This window comes from Triticum urartu, chromosome 3 (assembly GCF_003073215.2).
Source record: "Triticum urartu cultivar G1812 chromosome 3, Tu2.1, whole genome shotgun sequence".
Lineage (NCBI taxonomy): Eukaryota > Viridiplantae > Streptophyta > Magnoliopsida > Poales > Poaceae > Triticum > Triticum urartu.
The window spans coordinates 288,879,968-288,898,244 of NC_053024.1; positions in this window are offsets into that span (position 1 = coordinate 288,879,968).

Below are 18,277 nucleotides of genomic sequence, written 5' to 3' on the forward strand. Positions count from 1 at the left end.
TACACCAATGACTTCGTTTTGGTCTATCTCGACGACATTCTGGTTTTCTCGAAGAATAAGGAAGATCATGCCAAGAACTTGCGTTTGGTTCTCGATAAGCTCAGGGAACATCAGTTCTATGCCAAGTTCTCCAAGTGTGAATTTTGGCTCGATGAGGTTCTTTATCTTGGTCATATCATCTCTGCCAAGGGCATTGCCGTGAATCCTGAGAAGGTGTCTGCAATTGTGAATTGGGAACCTCCTCAGAACGTGAAGCAACTCCGCAGTTTTCTCGGTCTCGCAAGCTATTGCCGAAGATTCGTTGAAAACTTTTCTAAGATCGCGAAGCCTCTCTCTAATCTTCTCCAGAAGCACGTCAAGTACGTTTGGTCTCCGGAGTGTGACATTGCTTTCAACACTTTGAAAGAGAAGTTGATCACTGCTCCAGTTCTGACTCTGCCTGATGAATCCAAGCCGTACGAGGTCTTTTGTGATGCCTCTCTCCAAGGTCTTGGCGCAGTTTTGATGCAAGAGAAGAAAGTGGTTCCTTATACATCTCGCCAGTTGAAGCCTAATGAGAAGAACTACCCCACTCATGATCTCGAGTTGGCGGCAGTTGTGCATGCTCTGTTGACTTGGAGACATCTTCTATTGGGAAGAAAAGTGGACATTTTCACTGATCACAAGAGTCTCAAGTACATCTTCACTCAGCCTAATCTCAACCTCAGGCAAACTCGATGGGTCGAAATGATTCAAGAGTATAATCCAAGTATCGAGTATACTCCAGGCAAGGCCAATGTGATTGCTGACGCTTTGAGCAGAAAGGCCTACTGCAACAGTCTGATTCTTAAGCCTTATCAACCCGAGCTTTGTGAAGCTTTCCGCAAACTTAATCTGCAATTTGTTCCTCAAGGTTTCCTCGCCAACCTTCAAGTCTCTCCTACCTTGGAAGACCAGATTCGCCAAGCCCAGCTTCTTGATGCTATGGTGAAAAAGGTGAAGTTTGGGATTGCCAAGAGTCAGTCCAAGTACAAGTGCTACCGCCTTGATGACAAGGACACTCTCTTCTTCGAGGATCGTATTGTTGTGCCCAAAGGTGACCTACGTAAAGTGATCATGAACGAGGCTCACAATTCTCCCCTCTCCATCCACCCTGGGAGTACGAAGATGTATCAGGACCTTAAGCAAGCTTATTGGTGGACTCGAATGAAGCGCGAGATCGCTCAATTCGTGAATGAATGTGATGCTTGCAGAAGAGTGAAGGCAGAACACCAAAGGCCAGTTGGTCTCCTCCAACCTCTTGCCATTCCAGAATGGAAGTTTGACCACATTGAAATGGACTTCGTGACTGGGTTTCCAAAGTCCAAGCGTGGCAATGATGCTATATTCGTTGTCATCGACAAGCTCACCAAAGTGGCTCACTTTCTGCCTATCAAAGAGTCGACCACTGCAGCTCAATTGGCGGAACTCTATACCTCTCGAATTGTCTCTCTGCACGGTATTCCTCAAGTGATATCTCCAGACCGTGGCAGCATCTTTACCTCGAAGTTTTGGGATTCTTTTCAGAAGCCCATGGGCACGAACATCCGCTTCAGCACTGCTTTCCATCCTCAAACAAGCGGTCAAGTCGAGCGTGTCAACCAGATTCTTGAAGATATGCTCAGGGCTTGTGTGATCTCCTTTGGCATGAAGTGGGAGCATTGTCTTCCTTATGCTGAATTCTCCTACAACAATAGTTTTCAAGCAAGTTCGGGCAAGGCCCCATTTGAAATTCTGTATGGCAGGAAGTGTCGTACCCCTCTCAACTGGTCTGAAACCGGTGAACGTCAGCTTTTGGGTAATGACTTAATCACAGAAGCAGAAGAAATGTGCAAAGTCATTCGTGATAACCTCAAAGCAGCCCAATCCCGCCAGAAGAGCTACTATGATAGTAAGCACCGTGATTTGGCTTTTGAGATCGAAGATCATGTTTACCTCCGTGTCTCTCCTATGAAAGGTACTCGTCGCTTCCGTATCAAAGGTAAGCTTGCCCCTAGATACGTGGGACCTTTCAAGATTGTCAGCAAGAGAGGCGACCTCGCCTATCAACTCGAGCTTTCTTCAAACTTTGCAAATGTTCATGACATGTTCCATGTCTCTTAGCTTCGAAAGTGCTTCAAGACTCCTGACCGCACCGTCAACTTCGAGGACATTGAGCTCCAAGAAGATCTCTCTTATCGTGAGCACCCAGTTGCTATTCTTGAAGAGACTGAACGCAAGACTCGCAACAAGTCAATCAGATTTCTCAAAGTCAAGTGGTCACACCATTCCGACCGTGAAGCTACCTGGGAACGCGAGGATCACCTCCGTTCTGAGTACCCGGTGTTCTTTCAGTCCTAGATCTCGGGACGAGATCTTTTCGTAGTGGTGGAGTGTTGTAACACCCCGGATGTAACTTTCCCAATTTGTACTCCAACTCTTGCCATTTCCGACGTTAAGTTATATTTATTTCTCGGGTTCGGGTCTTTGTATTTGTGTTTTGTTGTCGTTGTCATGCATCTCATATCACGTCATCATGTGCATTGCATTTGCATACATGTTCGTCTCATGCATTCGAGCATTTCCCCCGTTGTCCGTTTTGCATTCCGGCGCTTCGTTCTCCTCCGGTGGTCATTTCTAGCTTTCTTTCGTGTGTGGGGATTAAACATTTACGGATTGGACCGAGACTTGCCAAGCGGCCTTAGTTTACTACCGGTAGACGGCCTGTCAAGTTTCGTACAATTTGGACTTCGTTTGATACTCCAACGGTTAACCGAGGGACCGAAAAGGCCTCATGTGTGTTGCAGCCCAACACCCCTCCAATTTGGCCCAAAACCAACCAAACTCTGCTCCATGTCCTAGAGCGTTTGATCACGACCGCGTGGCCGAAAATCGCACCTCATTTGGACTCTCCTAGATCCCTCTACCTATATATATGTGATCCCCTCCGAAACATTCGCGGTACAAACCCTAGTCCTCTTCCACCTCGCGCCCGGACGTTTCTTCCATCGACGGACACGTCCGCCCTCCACCTCGCTCCGGCCAGTGGCGTCGCGCCACGTCATCCCCGCCGCCGCTCCAAGACAATAGGCGCCCGCCACCTCACCCGGCAGCTCTCTCTCTCTCCGCGCGGCCCGCGGGGCCCAGATCCGGCCCGCGCGGGCCCGGTCGCCGCCGCCGTCCGAGGCTCCCGCCTCCCCGCGCCTGCTCCCCTGCGCCGCCGCCTGGGCGCCCGAGCCGCCTCCCTGCCGGCGCGCCGCCACCCCGCCGCTGCCGCTTCGCCACCGCCCGCCGTAGCTCGCCGCGCCGCCCGCCGTTGCCGCCCGCCGCCCGGTCGCCGCCACCGGCCGCGCCGGCCTTTCCGTCGCCCGGATCCGCCCCGGCCGCGGCCTCCCTCCGGCGGCCGCCTTTCTTCCTCCGGCCAAGGCGCCATTTCCGGCGAGGAGCTACAGTGCAGATCCGGCCGCACCTCGGGTTGCGTGCCCGGAACCCTAGATCTGATCCGGGGTAGTTTTTTTTTACCAAGTCCCAGAATTTTTACTTCACATGCTCATGTTCGCGGCTCCGTAACTTCGCATCCGTAGCTCCGATTTGGGCGTGTAGCATATGAAAATGTTTATCTCAGAGAGTGCATCATTTTGTTCCATTGCATCATTTTCATTTGAGTTCATCTTGATGCCCTAAATGCTGTTAGAAGGAGGCTTCGTGAGTTAATTGTCAGATCTGCTAGTTCATCTTAGACTTTTGTCATTTTTGCCATGATTATTGTGTGCATGATATGCCTGTGAGTCCTTCATATGTTTTGTTAAGGATTTTGTCATATATCCAGAGGTGCAACCCATGCATTTTTAGGATGTGTGTGGTGACTTGTGCAAGCTTGCAAAGTGAGGCACCCGGTAAACCTGTTTTCAGGGACTTAGTAGTTTTCATGAAGTCTGGGATTATTTAGTTCATGATGCCATATGTTCAGCTTGTTTCCTAGTGATCCGTGCCTCTTTTTAGGATGATCAGTAAAGGAGTTTTGTTAATCATGTTATGCTCTATGCATCCATGTCTTTGTTTGCAATTATGGAGCACCCTAGCGTGAGTCAATCGAGATCTTCTTTTGCTTCGTTGTGAATCTGGGCAGATCGTCAACTTGTTTGCGATTTTGCCGATGTTGTTGTAGTTGATACGTGCATGATATGCCGTTGTTCTTGCCATGTCTAGTTTGAATTTTGTGCCTTCTTAATGGATGTATGCTTGCCTTGCCATGACTTGCACCGTGGTGAGTGCATCGAGCTTGTTTACGTGCCTTCGTGAGTTATATTTCAGCATGTCTCAGTTTTCACTAAGTCTGAAAACTGATTGTGTTTTAGCTATGTTCGTGTGCCCGTTAGCATATTTTATGAACCCTTTTGGCCCCAGGTCACTTTGGGTCTTTTGTTAAGCTTGTTGAGTAGCTCCATGCCATGTTCTTACTTGTCTTAATCAGGTCATATATCATGTTGTTTTGCTGCTCCGAAGAGAGCTTCGTGATCTGAAATTCCACACAAGTGTTAATTTCACTAAGTCTGGAATCTGTTTTGCATTTGCGTTTTTTCCATGCTTGTTTGAACCTCATAATGGATGAATTGGCCGTAGGTCAGTGCTAGACTTTTGTTAAGCATCTTGTGTACATCCCTGCAATGTATTTTGTTGTCATGTTTGGGTGCTGTAGCATGTTCATCTCATTGCATTTAGATGTCTACTTGCTGTAAATCGCAGACCGGTGTCATTCTTAAAACGCTTGCCATTTCCAAACCGTAACTCCGATTCCGATGATCTTTATATCGTTTTCAAGCGATTTCATCTCATCTTTCCAGTGGCTCCCTTGGAATTCCAAGTGGAGGCCAGCTCCATGCATTTCCTGTCATATCTTACATTTTGCATCCCGCATCACATCCCGCATAGCATATCATCTTTGCATCGTGTTGATTGAGTTTGCACGTCGTTGATTGTGTCTTTGTTGCTTGTTTGTCTTGTTTGGGTAGAGCCGGGAGACGAGTTCGCTAACGAGGATCCCGTTGAGTTTGCTCTTGAGGATCCAGTCAACTCTGACAACTGTGCAGGCAAGATGATCATACCCTCGAAATCACTACTATCTTTGCTATGCTAGTTTGCTCGCTCTTTTGCTATGCCATTGCTGCGATGCCTACCTTTTGCTTGTCAGCCTCCCAAATTGCCATGTCAAACCTCTAACCCACCTTGTCCTAGCAAACCGTTGATTGGCTATGTTACCGCTTTGCTCAGCCCCTCTTATAGCGTTGCTAGTTGCAGGTGAAGATTGGAGGCCGTTCCTTGTTGGAACATCATTTATTTACTTGTTGGGATATCATTATATTGCTATGTTATCTTAATGCATCTATATACTTGGTAAAGGGTGGAAGTCTCGGCCTCTCGCCTAGTGTTTTGTTCCACTCTTGCCGCCCTAGTTTCCATCATATCGGTGTTATGTTCCCGGTTTTTGCGTTCCTTTACGCGGTTGGGTTATAATGGGAACCCCTTGACTGTCCGCCTTGGAATAAAAACTCCCCAGCAGTGCCCAACCTTGTTTTTACCATTTGCCACTAGCCTTTCCCTTGGGTTTCGCGGACTCAAGGGTCATCTTATTTTTCCCCCCCCGGGCCAGTGCTCCTCTGAGTGTTGGTCCAACCTAGAGCACCGTGCGGGGCCGTCCCTCGGCAACTTGGGTTACGTTGGCTCCCGTACGCTTAGCTTATCCGGTGTGCCCTGAGAACGAGATATGTGCAGCTCCTATCGGGATTTGTCGGCACAGCGGGTGGTGTTGCTGGACTTGTTTTACCATTGTCGGAGTTGTCTTGAATTACCAAGATACCGAGTCTGATCGGAACGTCTTGGGAGGAGGTCTATTCCTTCGTTGACCGTGAGAGCTTGTCATGGGCTAAGTTGGGACTCCCCTGCAGGGATTGAACTTTCGAAAGCCGTGCCCGTGGTTATGGGCAGATGGGAATTTGTTAATGTCCGGTTGTAGATAACTTGAACCTTAATTAATTAAAATGAATCAACTGAGTGTGTTACCGTGACGGCCTCTTCTCGGCGGAGTCCGGGAAGCGGACACGGTATTGGAGTAATGTTTGCGCAAGTTGTTCTCTAGCTTCTCGCCCGTGCTTTGCCTCCTCTTCTCGCTCTCTTTTGCGTATAAGTTAGCCACCATACTTGCTAGTCGCTTGCTGCAGCTCCACATATATTTGCCTTACCATTCCTATAAGCTTAAACAGTCTTGATCGCGAGGGCGCGAGATTGCTGAGTCCCTGTGGCTCATAGATACTATAACTCCAGATGCAGGTCCAGGTGATTCCGCTCCAGGGTGACGAGTACGAGCTCAAGTGGGAGTTCGACGAGGACTCTCAGCGTTATTATGTTTCCTTTCCCGATGATCAGTAGTGGTGCCCAGTTGGGGGTGATTGGGACCGTTGTCGCATGTTGGGTTTTCTTCTATGTTGGCGCCGTAGTCGGGCCATGAGTGTTTTGGTTGATGTAATGTTATTTATGTACTTGATTGATGTGGCGAGTGTAAGCCAACTATGTTCTCCCCTTTATTATTCATATTACATGGGATGTTGTGAAGATTGCCTAACTTGCGACATATGCCTTCAATGCGATTATGTCTCTAAGTCGTGCCTCGACACGTGGGAGCTATAGTCGCATCGAGGGTGTTACAGTGAGGGAGTCCTGGATTAGGGGGTGTTCGGATAGCCGGACTATACCTTCAGCCGGACTCCTAGACTATGAAGATACAAGATTGAAGACTTCGTCCCGTGTCCGGATGGGACTTTCCTTGGCGTGGAAGGCAAGCTTGGCGATGCGGATATTCAAGATCTCCTACCATTGTAACTGACTCTATGTAACCCTAACCTTATCCGGTGTCTATATAAACCCGAGGGTTGTAGTCCGTAGGCAATCAAGTCCATATACAACAATCATACCATAGGCTAGCTTCTAGGGTTTAGCCTCCTTGATCTCGTGGTAGATCTACTCTTGTACTACCCATATCATCAATATTAATCAAGTAGGACGTAGGGTTTTTCCTCCATCAAGAGGGCCCGAACCTGGGTAAAACATCGTGTTCCGTGCCTCCTGTTACCATCCGGCCTAGACGCACAGTTCGGGACCCCCTACCCGAGATCCGCCGGTTTTGACACCGACATTGGTGCTTTCATTGAGAGTTCCTCTGTGTCGTCGCCTTTTGGCCCGATGGCTCCTTTGATCATCAACAACGGTGCCGTCCAGGGTGAGACTTTTCTCCCCGGACAGATCTTCATCTTCGGCGGGTTCGCACTGCGGGCCAATCCGCTCGGCCACCTGGAGCAGATCGAAAGCTACGCCCCTGGCCATCAAGTCAGGTTTGGAAGCCTAAACTACACGGCTGACATCCGCGGAGACTTGATCTTCGATGGATTTGAGCCACGGCCAAGCGCGCCGCACTATCTCGAGGGGCATGATCTAGCTCTGCCCCCGGACAGTGTCCTGGAGGCCGCACACGCATCGGTTCCGACCCCTAACTCGGAGCCTATTGCGCCAATTGAGGATGAGCGGTTGGACGTCACCTCAGGGGCTGCGATCCCAAAAGCGATCGAGCCGAACGCTAGCCCCGCACTCTGCACGATCCATGACTCCGAGGATCCGGACTCCTCCCCAGACTCCGAACCCCCCGCGCCCCTGCCAATCGAAGCCGATTGGGCACCGATAATGGAGTTCACCGCCGCAGACATCTTTCAGCATTCGCCTTTTGGCGACATCCTGAATTCTCTTAAGTCTGTCTCTTTATCAGGAGAGCCCTGGCCGGACTACGGTCAGCAAGGGTGGGATACTGACGATGAGGAAATTCAAAACCCACCCACCACCCACTTTGTAGCCACTGTCGACGATCTAACCGACATGCTTGACTTCGGCTCCGAAGACATCGACGGCATGGACGACGATGTAGGAGACGAACAGGAACCAGCACCTGTAGGGCGCTGGAAGGCCACCTCGTCATATGACATATATATGGTGGATACTCCAAAAGATGGAGATGGCGATGGAACAGTGGGGGATGACGCCCCCAAGAAACAGCCAAAGCGCCGGTGTCAGCGGCGCCGCTCTAAATCCCGCCAAAGAAAAAACGGTGATTCCGGCACGGGAGATAATACTACCCCGGATAGCGCCGAAGAACACCCACCTCAGCAAGATTCGGCACAGGAAGATGGAGAAGCCAGCCCTCATGAGAGAGCGGCAGACCGAGAGGTCGAGGATGATAACTATACACCTCCCTCCGAAGACGAGGCAAGCCTCGATGACGACGAATTCGTCATACCATCAGACCCCGCCGAACAAGAGCGTTTCAAACGCAGGCTTTTAGCCACGGCAAGCAGCCTCAAGAAAAAGCAGCAACAGCTTAGAGCTGCCCAAGATTTGCTAGCTCACAGATGGACTGAAGTCCTTGCGGCCGAAGAGTATGAACTCGAAGGCCCCTCCAAGAGTTACCCGAAGCACAGGCCGCTATCCCGATCAGAGGAGGAAGCATCTACATCACCAGCGCATGACATGGCAGACCGGCCACCTTGCGGCCACGACAGAGAGGCCTCTCGGCCCTCCACCCAAGCGATGCCCCGACGCCGCTCAACTAAGGCACAGGAAAATGTGCCCGACCTGCGAGACATACTGGAGGATAAAGGCACAGGAAAATGTGCCCGACCTGCGAGACATACTGGAGGATAAAGGCAAGACAAACAAGATCGATCTACGGATCGCGCAGGCACCCTACGGCATGTGACAATGATCTTCACTCCGGATACAACAAATCCGGCCGGGCCGAACACAACAGACATAGCTCTTCCGAGCTACGTTGTGATATAGCCCAGTACAGAGGCGCCGCACACCCTCTATGCTTCACGAATGAAGTAATGGATCATAAAATCCCAGAGGGTTTCAAACCCGTAAACATCGAATCATACGATGGCACAACAGATCCGGCGGTATGGATCGAGGATTATCTCCTTCACATCCACATGGCACGCGGCGATGATCCACACGCCATCAAATACCTCCCGCTCAAACTTAAAGGACTGGCCCGGCATTGGCTTAACAGCTTGCCAGTAGACTTAATCGGTTCCTGGGAGGACCTGGAAGCCGCATTCCTTGACAACTTCCAGGGCACTTACGTGCGACCACCAGATGCCGACGACTTAAGCCACATAATTTAGCAGCCAGAGGAATCGGCCAGACAATTCTAGACACGGTTCCTAACAAAGAAAAACCAGATAGTCGACTGTCCGGACGCAGAGGCCCTAGCAGCCTTCAAGCATAACATCCGCGACGAGTGGCTTGCCCGGCACCTGGGACAGGAAAAGCCAAAATCCATGGCAGCTCTCACGACACTCATGACCCGCTTTTGCGCGGGAGAACACAGCTGGCTAGCTCACAGAAACAACTTATCAAAGAACCCTGGTAATTCGGATACCAAGGACAAAAGTGGCAGGACACGTCGGAATAAGCAAAAACGCCGCATTAGCAGCGACAGCAGTGAAGACACGGCAGTCAATGCCGGATTCAAAGGCTATAAATCCGGTCAGCGGAAAAAGCCATTCAAAAAGAATACTCAGGGCCCGTCCAGTTTGGACCGAATACTCGATCGCTTGTGCTAGATACATGGAACCCCCGAAAGGCCAGCCAATCACACTAACAGGGATTGTTGGGTGTTCAAGCAGGCAGGCAAGTTAAGGGCCGAAAACAGAGACAAGGAGCTGCACAGCGACGATGAGGAGCCCAAGCCGCCGAACAACAATGGACAGAAGGGCTTTCCCCCACAAGTGCGGACGGTGAACATGATAGACGCAACCCACATTCCCAAGCGGGAGCGGAAGCGTGCGCTACGGGACGTATACGTGACGGAGCCAGTCGCCCCAAAGTTCAACCCATGGTCCTCTTGCCCGATCACTTTTGATCGAAGGGACCATCCCACTAGCATCCGTCATGGCGGCTTCGCCGCATTGGTTCTCGACCCAATCATCGACGGATTTCATCTCACAAGAGTCATGGACGGCGGTAGTAGCCTGAACCTGCTTTATCAGGATATAGTGCGGAAAATGGGCATAGATCCCTCAAGGATTAAGCCCACAAGAATGACCTTTAAAGGCGTTATACCAGGTGTAGAAGCCAACTGTACAGGCTTAGTAACACTTGACGTGGTCTTCGGATCCCCGGATGATTTCCGAAGCGAAGAGTTAATCTTCGATATAGTCCCGTTTCGCAGTGGCTATCACGCCCTGCTCGGACGAACCGCATTCGCAATGTTCAATGTGGTGCCGCACTACGCATATCTCAAGATCAAGATGCCAGGCCCTCGAGGAGTAATTACGGTCAACGGAAACACCGAACGCTCCCTCCATACGGAGGAGCATACGACGGCTCTCGCAACAGAGGTACAAAGTAGCCTTCTCAGGCAATTCTCCAGTACGGCCATTAAAAAGCCAGACACTGCCAAGCACGCCCGGAGTAACCCACAGCAGGACCGCCTGGCACACTCTGAGCAAGCATAGCAATGCGGCCCCAATCCCAGCTCTCGCGACATAGCGAAACCAGTACCTCGCGTACATAACTACGCCCTTGAAATACCATGGGCACAGGGGAAGGGGCACAATAACGGCACGCCCAAAATATGGCTTAAAACACACTAGGGGCTGCCGGATTCTTTTTTTTAATTTTTCTTACTTTCAGGACTCCATACTTCGGATGACCTGTTCGGCAATTCGACTGCCGCACAAACGATGCAAGATCCAGGGAGGCAGACAAGCCATGTTGCATTATGGAACTCCTAGGTGGTCTCTGTTACGAGTGGTATACCTGTTTTAAATACAATTCTGCGGCCTGCCCCTGGTCAGGACATACTGAATAGTCCAATATCTTTTGCTTACCGCACTATTTGTACCGTTCGGCTTTGATAAATAGCCTCTCTATAAACAATGCTTAGCTTCTTGTCTAATTTTTGCATTGTCTTCTTTTCACATTTATGTTTATTAAATGACATGATTGCACCCGTACACCATGGTACGGCAAACACGCCAGGGGCTTCAGTACCCCTCATAATGGTGTGAGAAGTCTGTACACTTTCATAAGTGTGGCACCCCGAACTTATAGCACTATATGCATCAGCTCCGAATCATGATTTGGGTCAATAGTTGGGTTTGCCCGGCTCCTATGTTTTGGTGCCTTACGTCCGCTCTATCGGCTAAGGTAGCACTAGGAGAACCACTGTGATTGTGCCCCGGTTCAGCTGGGTTAAGCACCTCAGTGGAGAAAGCTAAAAGTGACTGTCATGATGTGGCGAGAGACCGGTCGCTGTTCGAGAGGTTTTTCGAGTCCCTAAAGGCTTATGCCGCTTCGAGCGAGGAGTTGGCTTCATCCGGCCAAGGCGTGGATAGCGCCCCGAACTCGATCTTTCGAACTAGAGGCTTCGCCGAAATTTAAAATTATAGAGTTCTATGGCTAAGTGAGAGTGTTCAAGCATTATAGTCCGATTGCCTGGTTCGTTGTGCTGAGCGCCTCCCTCGAAGGACCCAACTATGGGAAAAAGAGCACTCAGGTTTATCCCGAACACCCCAGCTCTAGTGGCATGGGGGCAGAAGCCGACGACTGGCCATCTCTCAATTTTTGATAAACGGCCGCACAAGAAGTAATATTTTAAATTCAATAAGCATTGCTTAGCGCATATGAACAAGTTTTCAGCGCACAGGATAAACACGAGCGAGTTCATTCAAATATCACATCCTTGGTACATTCATCCGCCACAAGGCGGGCTCCTGCAAGAACATCCTTGTAGTAGTTCTCGGGCTTGCGATGCTCCTTCCCCGGCGGCGGCCCGTCCTTCACAAGCTTCTCACCGTCCAGCTTACCCCAGTGCACCTTTTCACGGGCAAGGGCCCGACGGGCACCTTCGATGAAGACGGAGCGCTTGATGACCACAAGCCTCGGACAGGCCTCCACCAGCCGCCGCACCAGCCTGAAATAGCTCCCAGGCAGGGCCTCTCCGGGCCACAGCCGAACTATGAAGCCCTTCATGGCCTGCTCGGCCGCCTTGTGGAGCTCGACCAGCTGTTTCAGCTGGTCGCTCAAGGGCACAGGGTGTCCGGCCTCAGAATACTGAGACCAGAACACCTTCTCCGTTGAGCTACCCTCTTCAGCTCGGTAGAATGCGGCGGCGTCGGATACTCTACGGGGAAGATCTGCAAATGCCCCTGGAGAGCTCTGGATTCGGGTAAGTAACAGGTAGTTCACTTTTATATTTCTGCTTTGCATAAAGAATGCCTTACCCGCTGCTATCTTCATCATCTCCTCCAACTCTTGGAGGGCCTTTGGGGCTTGGGCCTTGGCAGACTTGGCAGCCTCTAGGGCTGTTGCAAGCTCGGATGCTTGCGCCTTCGACTCCAGCTCCAATCTCTCATGTTTTTTCATGAGAACCTGAAGCTCTTGCTGCACCTCGTCGACCTGAGCCCCAAGTCTGTCTCGCTCCGTGCGCTCCGTGGCCGTTTTATTTTCGGCCTCAGACAGTGCCTGCTTAAGGGTCACCACCTCAGTCGTGGCCCCTACAATAAGCAGTACAATCCTGTTACTCTTTTTGCAATCAAGCCTTTTTATAGGCACTTTTCCTGTAAGGTATTTCTTACCTTCTTTCTCCCCGAGCCGCCCCTTGGCAAGGCCGAGCTCTTGCTCGGTCCGCTCGAGGTCCTGCTTCAGGACACCCACCTCCGCAGTCAGTGCAGCGGTGGATAGCAGCGAAGCCTGCATACGCATATTGACTCTTTTATTTTAGACTCCTGCGAAATTTAATAGATCCTCTATTCGGCTTTTCTTTCCGAATGCCAAAACAGAGCATCAGGGGCTACTGTCTATGCGGTAATATTTTTACATATTTTTACTTATCCGAAGCCTATTAGAAGGCTAGCGCAAGCTTCAGTCAATCCGCTCTTGGCGGACTGAACCTTCTGGATCACCCTACTCATAATAGTACGGTGCCCCTCGTCGATGGAGGCGTCGTCAAGCACCTCCAGCAGATTGTCCGGCACCTCTGGTTGGACGGAGGCCGCCGGCTCAGAAGGCTTGCTCCTCTTGGAAGGAGTTCGCCTACCGTGGTCCGGAACTGATTCCGGTGCGGTGTCCGACACAAAGCCGGACTTAGAGCCCTGGGAGCCTTATCCCCTTCACTCCTGGAGTCCGGGAGGTTGCCTTGCGACTCCTCCGGGACCACCTCCTCCTGCCCCAAAGCTTGTCGCGATGCCACTTCGGTGTCGTCTGCAGTGTGGGGGGAGACAGCGGGCGGAACTGAGTTCACGTCCGATGAGTCCAGGGAGCCGCCCGACGATTCATCGAATTCGGCCCGGGGCGGACTGCATAATTACATTCGACACTAGGGAAAGCTGTGCAACAAAGGAACATCATCAGTTACTCTGATATCTGAAATTACGATTTCACCGGACGCTTGGCCCTATTTGGCCACTCCTCTTTGCCCTCTTCCTTTTCCTAGACCCCTCGGCCTCCCCCGTTGGGGCGGCCTTCCTCTTCTCTCCTCCCTCCGCTGGGGGGGAGAGTTTTCTTCTTCCTCCTCCTCGTTTTCGCGGGAGGAGGGCGTCTCGTACTCGTCAGATGAAGAGTCCGACACCACCACGTTGCGGGCACTCTTTTGAGTCCCCGTGGTCTTCTTCTTCTTGGCCTTCTTCTCCGGCACCACATAAGGCGTCGGAACCAGCAGCTTCGCTAGTAGAGCTGGGGCTGGGTCTTCGGGCAGCGGAGCCGGACAGTTAATCGGTCCGGATATCGCCCGCCAAGCCTGTCAAAGGAAAGGGAGTTTAGATCCCGCATAGATTCAAACTATGAAAAAAAGCTTAACATCCTGTAAAAGGTGTAGATGGCATACCTCACTAGCATGACACTGCGAGCTGTATCCGCGGTCCTCGAAAGAGGATGCGGGAGCCTCGGCACCCTTGAATAGCATCTTCCAGGCGTCTTCGTACGTCATTTCAAAGAGCCTGCTGAGGGTTTGATGCTGCGCCGGGTCGAACTCCCACAGATTAAAATCCCGTTGTTGGCACGGGAGCATCCGGCGGACGAGCATAACCTGGATTACATTAACAAGCCGGACTGGCTTGTTCACCAGGGACTAGATGCATGTTTGCAATTCGGTCACCTCTTTTTCGTCACCCCACGACAGGCCCGTCTCTTTCCAGGACATAAGCCGCATGGGGGGTCCGGATCGGAACTCGGGGCTGCGGTCCATTTCGGATCGCGCGGCTCGGTGATATAAAACCACCCGGATTTCCATCCCTTTAGGGTCTCCACGAAAGAGCCCTCGAACCATAGGACGTTGGCCATCTTGCCCGCCATGGCGCCTCCGCACTCCGCCTGGCTGCCACGCACCACCTTGGGCTTGACGTTGAAGGTCTTGAGCCAGAGGCCGAAATGGGGGCAGACGGGGAGAAAAGCCTCGCACACGACGATAAACGCCGAGATGTTGAGGATGAATTCGGAGCCAGATCGTGGAAATCCAGGCCGTAGTAGAACATGAGCCCCCGGACAAATGGGTCGAGTGGAAAACCCAGTCCGCGGAGGAAGTGGGGGAGAAATACTACCCTCTCATGGGGCCTTGGGGTGGGGAGAAGCTGCCCCTCTTCGGGAAGCTGGTGCGCGATATCCTTGGACAGGTATCCGGCCTTCCTTAGCTTCTTGACTTTACCCTCCGTGACGGAGGAGACCATCCACTTGCCTCCCGCTCCGGACATTGCTGGAGAAGGTTGAGGTGGGAAGTGCGGGCTTGGGCGCTGGAGCTCGGGTGCGCAGGAGATGGATAGGCAAAGGAGGAAGAAGGCATAGGTAAAAAGGTGGATCCTTGTCCCCTTATATGGGTGGATGCGGTTGTGCGTCCCCACCTGCCTAGTAAAACTCGCTTGCCTCCCAAGCGCCGTGATAAGTGGCGCGGTTGGGTTACCCACGTCTATATTGATGAGAATCCCATAAAAGGGGGGTACACGATCTCTGCTTTGACAAGACATGCCAAGGAAACCGCCTCGCAAAACAACGCTGAGGTGGAAAAGTGAAAACGATTCGAGTGAAGGACTTGGCTGTAGTGTGATGACGCACTGCGGAATACTTTAGCAGATTTGATTTGTGTTAATATTATTCTCTCTATGGCAATATGTGGAAGCTTATTTTGCAGAGCCGGACACTACTCTTGGTGTTTACAATCTTCTATGAAGGACTTGGAGGAGGAACCCGCCTTGCAATGCCGATGACAATTTGCGCGCCGGACTCGTCGTCATTGAAGCCTGGTTCAGGGGCTACTGAGGGAGTCCTGGATTAGGGGTTGTTCAGGTAGCCGGACTATACCTTCAGCCAGACTCCTGGACTATGAAGATACAAGATTGAAGACTTCGTCCCGTGTCCGGATGGGACTTTCCTTGGCGTGGAAGGCAAGCTTGGCGATGCGGATATTCAAGATCTCCTACCATTGTAACTGACTCTATGTAACCGTAACCCTATCCGGTGTCTATATAAACCGGAGGGTTGTAGTCCGTAGGCAATCAACTCCATATACAACAATCATACCATAGGCTAGCTTCTAGGGTTTAGCCTCCTTGATCTCGTGGTAGATCTACTCTTGTACTACCCATATCATCAATATTAATCAAGCAGGACGTAGGGTTTTACCTCCATCAAGAGGGCCCGAACATGGGTAAAACATCGTGTTCCCTGCCTCCTGTTACGATCCGGCCTAGACGCACAGTTCGGGACCCCCTACCCGAGATCCGCCTGTTTTGACACCGACAGAGGGTACAGAGAATTATGATTTCTAACTTCATCCATCTCATGCTCATCAAAAGGAATCCACTAAGAAGGTTGATCAGGTCTTGTTAACAAACTCATTTCGAATAGCATGAAACCGAAGAATTTTCGAATAACACTAGGTTACCTCAACGGGGATATGCACATCCCCAACAATAAGAATATCATATTTCTTCTTGACAGTAGGAAGAGGAAATTCAACACCTCCAATAGTAATTGTTGAAAATTTTCCAATAGAATTGATACTGTGGACTTGAGGTTGTTTCCTCGGAAAGTGTACCGTATGCTCATTACCATTAACATGAAAAGTGACATTGCCTTTATTGCAGTCAATAACAGCCCTGCAGTACTCAAAAAGGGTCTTCGAAGAATAATAGACGTACTATCGTCCTCGGGAATATCAAGAATAACAAAGCCCGTTAAAATAGTAACGTTTGCAACCACAACAGGCACATCCTCCCAAATACTGACGGGTATAGGAGTTGATTTATCAGCCATTTGTAAATATATTTCAGTAGGTGTCAACTTATTCAAATCAAGTCTATGATATAAAGAGAGGGGCATAACACTAACACCGGCTCCAATATCACATAAAGTAGTTTTAACATCGTTTATTTTAATGGAGCATGGTATATTTGGTACTCCTGGATCTCCAAGTTTCTTTGGTATTCCACCCTTAAAAGTGTAATTAGCAAGCATGGTGGAAATTTTAGCTGCCGGTATCTTTCTTTTATTAGTAACTATATCTTTCATATATTTAGCATAAGTATTCATTTTAAGCATATTAGTCAAACGCATACGCAAAAAGATAGGTCTAATCATTTCAGTAAAGCGCTCAAAATCCTCATCATCCTTTTTCTTGGATGGTTTAGGAGGAAAAAGCATGGGTTTCTGAACCAATGGTTCTCTTTCTTTACCGTGCTTCCTAGCAACGAAGTCTCTCTTATCATAACGTTGATTCTTTGATTGTGGGTTATCAAGATCAACAGCAGGTTCAATCTCTACATCATTATCATTGCTAGGTTGAGCATCAACATGAACATCATCATTAACATTATCACTAGGTTCATGTTCATTACCAGATTGTGTTTCAACATCAGAAATAGAAATATCATTGGGATTCTCAGGTGTGTCAACATCAGGTTCACTAGAAGCATGCAAAGTCCTATCGTTTTTCTTTTTCTTCCTCTTAGAAGGACTAGGTCCATCAACATTAGTTTTCTGAGAATCTTGATCAATTCTCTTAGGATAGCTCTCAGGATACAAAGGTTCTTGAGTCATTTTACCACATCTAGTCATAACTCTAACAGCATTATCATTCTTCTTATTATTTAATTATTGAGCAATTCATTCTGAGATTTAAGTACTCGTTCTACTTGAGTGGTAACCATAGAAGCATGTTTACTAATAAGTTTAAGTTCACCTTTAACACTAGCCATATAATCACTCAAGTGTTCAAACATATCAGCATTGTGTTTCAATTGTATACCAACATAAGCATTGAAATTTTCTTGTTTAACCATAAAGTCATCAAACTCATCCAAGGATTGGCTAGCAAACTTAGTAAATGGAATTTCATATTTATCAAATATATAGAGAGAATTACCCTTTACTACCTGTGTCGGGTTTTCAAGACCATGTATTTCTTTAATAGGTGGTAAATTCATAACATCTTCAGCTTTAATTCCTTTTTCTTTCATAGATTTCTTTGCCTCTTGCATATCTTCAGGACTGAGAAATAGAATACCCGTTTTCTTTGGAGTTGGCTTAGGAGTTGGTTCAGGAAGTATCCAATTTTTTTCATTAGTCAACATATTATTCAATAACAATTCAACTTGATCAACAGTTCTTTCCCTGAAAACACAACCAGCACAACTATCCAGGTAATCTCTGGAAGCATCAGTTAGTCCATTATAAAAGATATCAGGTATTTCATTTTTCTTGAGAGGATGAGCAGGCAAAACATTAAGTAATTGGAGAAGCCTCCCCCAAGCTTGTGGCATATTCTCTTCTTCAATTTGCACAAAATTATATATTTCCCTTAAAGCGGCTTATTTCTTATGAGTGGGGAAATATTTAGCAGAGAAGTAATAAATCATATCCTGGGGACTATGCACGCAACCACAATCAAGAGAATTAAACCATATTTTAGCATCACCCTTTAATGAGAACGGAAACAACTTAAGGATAAAGTAATAGCGAGTTTTCTCATCATGAGTAAATAGGGTGGCTAGATATTTTAATTTAGTAAGATGTGCCACAATAGTTTCAGATTCATAGCCATAAAAAGGATCAGATTCAACCAAAGTAATTAACTCAGGACCGACAGGGAAATCATAATCCTTATCAGTAATAAAGATAGGTGATGTAGCAAAAGCAGGATCATATCTCATTCTAGCATTCAAAGACTTTTCTTTAAGCTCGG